Here is an 8,384-nt window from a genome sequence, read left to right as displayed (position 1 = left end):
TTGCTTGATGAAGATAATGAAGAAGAATTTGCTCTACTCTCAAGGAGAATTCAAAGACTCATGATGAGAAGAAATCAAATGAGAAGAACATTTCCAAATAAAAGAAGTAGTGCAAAATCTGAAGTTGACATGAGCAAAATTCAATGCTATGAATGCAATCAATTTGGACACTACAAAAGTGATTGTCCAAAACTCAAAAAACCTTTTGCAAAAAAATCAATGATGGCAACCTGGGATGAATTAGATGAACTCCCAGAAGAAGAAGAGGAACAAGAAGCAAATGTATGCCTTATGACAAGATCAGAAACACACGAGGTAAATGCTGAAACTTGTTCTTCTTGTCAAAAAACTGAACATCTGTTTGATAACTTATTTTATGATAGCTTAACTCTAAATAAAAAATATGATCAGCTTCAGGAAGAAGTAACCAAAATTTCCAAAGAAAAGGATGAATATAAAACTGAAAATGAGACATTAAAAGAAATAATCAAAAACATGGAAATTGCTCATAATAGAAAATTAGAAGAACTTAGAGAAAATCAGAAGGAACAAATCAACCCTAACATACAAATAGAAAATAGAAAACTAAAGGAAAATATTTCAAAGCTTGAAAATGACATAAACAAATTTGTGAAGTCTACTAAAACCTTTGAAAATATTCTAGGATCCCAAAAATGCAGTTCTAGCAAAACAGGCCTAGGTTTTGAAAATTACAACAATCAAAAATTATACAAGAAACTTTTTGTTCCAAATAAACCCATATACAAATGTTCATACTGTCATAAGGAAGGACATCTTGAACCCTTTTGTTTTAGAAAATCTAGACAACAAAATTATCATAGGAAATATTTTTTAGAACGTTCTCAGAACAATCTTAAAAAATCAACCCTTAAACAAACATATAGGAATTCTTCTTACCAACATGAGAAGAATCATTATAACACTAACCATCAAGGACCCAGAAAAATATGGGTACCTAAAAACATGCTAAAAATAAATGCAGGAATGTCTTCTCACAGTCAAGAAGAAGCCATGGTACTTGGACAGTGGTTGCTCCAGACATATGACTGGAGATAGACAAAGCTTTCTTTCCTTTGAAAAGAAAGAAGGAGGATCAGTTACTTTTGGCAATAATGAGACAGCTACCATCAAAGGTAAAGGTACAATTGGTAAGATAAACTCTGCTAAAATTGAAAATGTCCATTATGTAGAAGGTCTTAAACATAATTTAATAAGCATTAGTCAATTATGTGACAATGGCCTTGAGGTTATATTTAAACCTGATACATGTGAAATCAAACACTCATCTTCTGACAAAATTCTTTTCAATGGATCAAGAAAGAAAAATGTTTATATCATATACTTAGATGAACTCCCTGATGAATCATGTTTTGTGTCTCTTGAAAAAGACAAGTGGATTTGGCACAAAAGGGCAGGACATATAAGTATGAAAACCATTTCAAAACTTTCTAAACTTGATCTAGTAAGAGGATTACCAAAGATAAGCTTTGATAATGATAAGTTATGTGAATCATGTGCAAGAGGAAAACAAGTAAAAAGTAGTTTTAAACTAAAGGAATTTATTTCAACCAAAAGACCTCTTGAACTACTTCACATAGACTTGTTTGGACCAGTCAGAACTACAAGTCTTGGAGGTAAGAATTATGGTTTTGTTATTGTAGATGATTATTCCAGATTTACATGGGTGTTATTTTTAAAACATAAAGATGACTCTTTTGAAGCTTTCAAAAATTTTTGCTTAAAAGTTCAAAATGAAAGAGAAACAAAAATTATCTCCATAAGAAGTGATCATGGAGGTGAATTTGAAAATTCTTTGTTTGAAACATTTTTTAATGAAAATGGTATCTCTCATAATTTTTCTTGTCCTAGAACTCCACAACAAAATGGAGTTGTAGAAAGAAAAAATAGAACTTTACAGGAAATGGCAAGAACTATGATAAATGAATCAAATGTGGAAAAGTATTTTTGGGCTGAAGCCATAAACACTGCTTGCTATATTTTGAATAGAGTAACTATTAGGAAAGTTTTGAATAAAACACCTTATGAAATCTGGAAGAACAAAAAACCTAACATATCATATTTTCATATCTTTGGTTGTTACTGTTACATTCTTAACATTAGAGATAATCTGGGAAAGTTTGATTCAAAATCAGACAAAGGAATATTCTTAGGATATTCTTTAACTTCTAAAGCATATAGAATCTATAACTTAAGAATTCAAACCATAGAAGAAAGTATGCATGTAAAGTTTGATGAGTTTGAAGAACAAACAACCATAATTGTTGATGAGGAAGAAGAAAATACAAATCAGAAAAAGAAAACTGATGAACCAGAAGAATCCTCACAAGCTCCTCCAAGAACATGGAAAATGGTAAATTATCATCCACAAGATCAAATCATTGGAAGTACAGCAAATGGTGTAAGAACAAGAAGAGCTTCTCAAAACAAAGAAAATAATTTAGCTATGATTTCTCAAATTGAACCAAAATCCATAAATGAAGCAATCATAGATGAATCATGGATTGAAGCTATGAAAGAAGAGCTTCTGCAATTTGAGAGAAATGAAGTTTGGAAGCTAGTACCTAAACCTCAAGAAAGTTCAATCATTGGTACTAAATGGGTTTTTAGGAATAAACTTGATGAAGAAGGAAAAGTCATAAGAAACAAGGCAAGACTTGTGGCTCAAGGATATAATCAACAAGAAGGTATTGACTATGATGAAACTTTTGCACCAGTGGCCAGGTTAGAAGCAATTAGAATACTACTTGCATATGCATCTCATAAATGTTTAAAACTTTTTCAAATGGATGTCAAAAGTGCTTTTCTAAATGGATTTTTAAATGAAGAAGTCTATGTTCATCAACCACCTGGTTTTATTGACCAACATAGACCAGATCATGTTTTTAAACTAACTAAAGCTCTTTATGGGCTTAAGCAAGCTCCAAGAGCATGGTATGAAAGATTAAGCACATTCCTTTTAAACAATGGTTTTTCCAGAGGAAAAATAGATACCACTCTTTTTAGAAAGGAAAACAAAAATAATCTTTTAGTAGTTCAAGTTTATGTTGATGATATCATCTTTGGAGCTACAAATGAAACAATGTGTGAAGAATTCTCAACCCTCATGCAAAGTGAATTTGAGATGAGTATGATGGGAGAACTTAGATTCTTTTTGGGTCTTCAAATCAAACAACTTGAAGAAGGAATCTTTATAAGTCAAGAAAAATATGTCAAAGATCTCCTCAAAAAGTTTAAGATGAATGAGGCTAAAATTATGCCTACACCAATGCATCCATCAACTAGTCTAGACAAAGATGAAAAAGGAAAGGATGTATCTGAAAAGGAATATAGAGGAATGATTGGATCACTCCTTTATTTGACTGCAAGCAGACCAGACATTGTCTTCTCAGTAGGATTATGTGCAAGGTTTCAATCATCTCCAAAAGAATCACATCTCACTGCTGTCAAGAGAATTTTTAGATACTTGGTGGGAACACCAGATGCTGGCCTGTGGTACAAAAAGGGTTCACACTTTGATCTTATAGCATATTGTGATGCTGACTATGCTGGGGATAAATTGGAAAGAAAAAGCACAAGTGGAGCATGTCAATTTCTTGGAGAAGCACTTGTAAGTTGGTGTTGCAGAAAACAAAATACCATAGCACTTTCAACAACTGAAGCAGAATATGTGTCTGCTGCAAATTGTTGCTCTCAAGTGATTTGGATCAAAAACCAACTTGAAGACTTCTCATTAAGGTACACAAATATTAAAATTTTATGTGATAATACTAGTGCTATCAATTTATCAAAAAACCCTATTCAGCATTCAAGATCAAAACATATTGAAATAAAACACCATTTCATTAGAGATCATGTAAATAAAAAGGAAGTTGAATTAACCTTTGTGGATACTCATAATCAACTAGCAGATATTTTTACTAAGCCATTAGTAGAAGAACGTTTTAATTTTATTAAAGAAAAATTAAAAATAATAAGGAACCCTGTTTAAAGAACAGTCTTAGAACGTTCTTGGTGTTGATCAAATTTTATGACCTCCTCTGCGTTTAAAATAATTTTTTTAATAAGTAGTTTTAAAAAAGAGAGTAAAAACCAGTTGTATTACCTACAGACCTAGGTTACTATGCTTATAATAATAGTTAGTACATTTAAGATAGAATGAGTAAGTTTTAGTTTAGAGTTCCAAGGCAAATAGTACACTTAAGTACACCTACTCTCTTTAGACAACCCTTCTTCTCTTCCCTCTTTAAAATCAAATCAATAACTGCTCATTTCTTTTCATTCTTCCTTCCAAAACCATCGATCTTCTTCCATTCTCAATGGCAAGAACTAAGAACACCGGTCGTATTCCTGCTCCCATTCCTCCACCAACTGCTGAAAATGAATCACCATCTCAACCGCCTGTTCCACCTCCTTCTCCCATCTCTGAAACCATCTCTGAACGATTCACAACCGCTCCTAACTCTGATACGGAAATTAACCAACAAAATCCAACAAATTCCTCAGTGGAATTAGGAAATGCTGAGAAGATTATTGCTGAAACAATCATGAAACTGTCTCAGGAAGATGTGTCAAAATCAAACCCTCAACCCTCTAATACTGTTCCAAAACCCTTCATTGTTTACACAAAATCCAAATCCAAATCGACCAAAATCCCTCAAGTAAGAAGATCAGCTAGATTGTTATCTAGTGGTGGAACTAAGAAACCTGTCATAGACAACACCATTTATGAAGTAAATGATAGTGACTCTGAAGAATTGGAAACCACCTCTCTCACTCGTCACACCAAACCCTTATCCCAAATTGTTGAACCGTCCAAATCAACTCAAACCACCAAATCTGCTCCTGTCAAAACAAGAACTCCAAGCAAAGCATTTCTTGATCATCTGGAAAAATATGTTGCTGAAAAAGGAAAAACTTCAAGCTCTGAAGAAGAAGAAGCTAAGAAGAACTCAGATGATAATGGAGAAAAAGGGAAATCTCCAGAAATTGAAGAACCAACTTTGACTCAACTACTGCCCAAGAACATGGTAATCCCTCTTATTCACTACTCTGAAAGAGAAGATTTTGATTTATTCTGGAATGGGAAACCTGTCCCTAGCTGTAGGTATTATGACTTTGCAAACCTAGCTAGTGGGGGTATTGATGTGATGAAGCTTACCGAATCACAGGGTTGGACTCACCTGTTTAGAATGAGAGAAACTGTATACCCTAGAGTAGTTCAAGCTTTCTATTTCAATGCCAAAGTTGATCCTGAGAATGATCTAATTAAGTCAACCCTTAGGAATGTTGAAATCAAACTAACCCCTGAGATCTTAGGAAAGTATCTCAATCTACCCATTGATGGAGCCAAGTTGATTGGAGACACTTGGTACTCTGAAGCTCAAGTTAAAAAGGAGGATTTAATTCAAGAGATGTTTGTTGCTGAAGGTGCAAAATTACCTCAACCACCTGCTTCTTACCTGAAAACTGAGTACAAAGTGTTATTCAATATAGTCCAAAACCATATCTTCCCAAGAATAGGAACTAGAGAGAAGGTTTATGATGGAGATTTAATGGTGATGCATCATCTGGGAACTGGGAAAAAGCTGAACCTACCCTATGTCATTATTCACAACATGATAGAGGCTGCATCCTCTGGTTCTAAGAAAATCACACTACCTTATGGAATGCATTTAACTAAGATCTTTAGAGAATGCAAGGTAGAGCTCAAGAAGGAAAAGAGCTTTAATAACTCCAAAGTGTTTGATTTGAAAAACTTATCTCACATGAAGAAAGCAGCTGATGTACCTACTGTAGGTGAGAAAAGAAAGAGAGAAGTTTTTGAAGCTGACAAAAATTTATCTGCTACTGGTATTGCAGAACAGTCTGAGAACGTTCTCAACTTTGGTCTCTCTGCAAATCAAAGCTTGGAACCCACTCCAACAATTTCTGTTCCATTTGTTGATCTTGATGTCTCACTTGGCTTTGACTCAAGCTTTGGATTAAACAACCAACCCACTCTTTCCCAAAATGCTGCACATGTCCTTGAAGGATTATCCACCAATCCAAGGTTTACCAACAAAGCCCTATTCTCTCCACCATTCTATGATTCTCAATCCAGCTCTGATTTTCTTAAGAGCTTGCTCAAAATTCCAAGTCCTGAACCTTCCCAACTTCAAATTCCCTTGTACTCTGCCGGTAATTCATTACCCTCCTTTCCACCACACTTTGGCTCACTAAAATCCTTTTGCTCCTCTGGTCAAAACATTGAAGATGCTGCTCCACATGCTGATAATCCTGCTGCTGCTGGTCCTAGCACCAGACCTAAGAGAACCGAAATGGAGAAGGATGTTTCCAAAACCAAGAGAGAAACCTCCAAGATTTTGGAAGCTATGATGCAGCAGAACAATCTGCTTATGCATATCATGCTTGAACAACAAAACTATCGCACTTGGCTCTGTAACCATGTTTGTCCTCTTCTCAATATTCCTCATCCTCCAGCCAATCCTCCTCCACACATTCCTGAGTTTCCTCAGCCAGAAAATGATCCATCCTCTGATGCTTCCAGCCCTACTGTGTCTCCTTAAAAACTTTGCAATCCCTCCACTTTTTGTGATGACAAAAGGGGGAGAAAAGAAGAAGAAGCTTGTTCAAGAATGCTAGGATTTTTAAATGTTTCTGCTTATGTATTGTGTTTACATTTTGTACTGTGTTTAAAATTTGAAACTTTTAATGACTAGATACTGTAGGAAGTTTTAATCTTAGGATAGAACTTCTAACATTATGTAATCTAAGTCTTAGGTATTTGTTGTTCTGAATCATCTTTTGGTCCTAATCCTGCTGAACACATGATTTGTAATGCTTATTTAAAGTTTAAATGATTAAGGATGTGTTATGATTCAGATTTTTTATCTAGCTCAATTTTATCTTGATAATTTGAAATTGAATGCATAAATTGAGGGGGAGCTTTTTGATAAAAACACTAGTACATTTATCTTTTGATTAAATCAGAAATCATTTTTAAAATCTAAATTAAAGAAGTTTGTCATCATCAAAAAGGGGGAGATTGTTGAGGCAAAATCCACTTTTGATGTTTTAAAGATTACAAACATCTTTAATTATATTTTAAATGATTCTGATCATTTTGTTATCTAACAAGTGCTTTTGAGTGGCATAAGATTAAATAGATTCTAACAAACCACTTGCAAAGTAAAAATCCTGCAAAGCTGTTTCAAGACCATTCTAAGAACATTCTTAGCAGACAGACTGCAGTTTTGACAATAAGCACGTTTTGGAATAAGTGCTTTCTGGTTTTTCAAGTCAACTAAGAACAAAACAAATAAGCACTTTACAATTGACTTATGGACCAAATCACTACAGGAGATAATCTCTTTTGGGATCAACAACATGTGAAGGAATTTAAGTATATGCTTTCCTAGTCATGTGATGAATCACAAGCATTGATCTCTCATGATCTTTTATGGAATTGATCATCCAATGAAAACATCTGATCACATATCCTAGACCAATCAGAATGCAACAACACATTTTTAACTATGAGTTGTATTGTACTTATGCAAAAGTACACAAGTGGAACATTCTTCAATGTGGTGTCATAAGAAGTACAATTTTGTCTTATATACTTTGTACAACTCCAGCTGGTTTTATTCTCAAGCTAAGGCTACTACTGATCAGCCCTTAGAGCTATTTAACAGCTGCACACCACAAAGAAGGAAGGATGAAGGTTCATCTTATTTGCTGGTGCAATCAAGACTGTTTCAAGACTGATGCAAGACTGATCCTGCACACAGTTTTTCAAAACCATTTCCAACTGTCATGAGTCCTTTTCTGAGCATCCAAACGGCTATATCTGATACATGACAGTGGAAGGAAGTAAGAAACAACTCATATGTACTTGGTAACAGCTCACACATATTTGGATCTTATGGATCAAAGCCAAATGGAAATCAAGACTGTTCCAAGACTGAACAGAGAATCTGCACATTATGCAGAAGTTGTCTGCTGAAGGTAGAGCACTGAGTAACAGCTCTATTTTGCCCTCTAACTGATATACTTGAAGGCCAAGTTTCAATCTCAAGCAAGCATCTATAAAAGGCAATCAAGTCCAAGGGAAAGAGCAAGAGTTTCCAAGCAATTCAAGTGATATAAATCTCATTCAATCTCTTTAGCTCAAAGTCCTTTTTAAGTCACTCTTTTGTATCATAATCTGAGTTCCAATCTCTTTAGAGTGCTTTCATCTAAGCTTCTCTTTTATAGTGAGTCTGAAATAAAGCTTAGAAACAAATCATCTATATTGTAATTGCTCAAGTCAATACGTGACTATTGATTGAGTGTTGATTGGT

This window comes from Trifolium pratense, linkage group LG3 (genome assembly GCF_020283565.1).
Source record: "Trifolium pratense cultivar HEN17-A07 linkage group LG3, ARS_RC_1.1, whole genome shotgun sequence".
Lineage (NCBI taxonomy): Eukaryota > Viridiplantae > Streptophyta > Magnoliopsida > Fabales > Fabaceae > Trifolium > Trifolium pratense.
The sequence above is the reverse complement of the archived record's forward strand: the minus strand, read 5'-3'. Positions refer to the sequence as shown.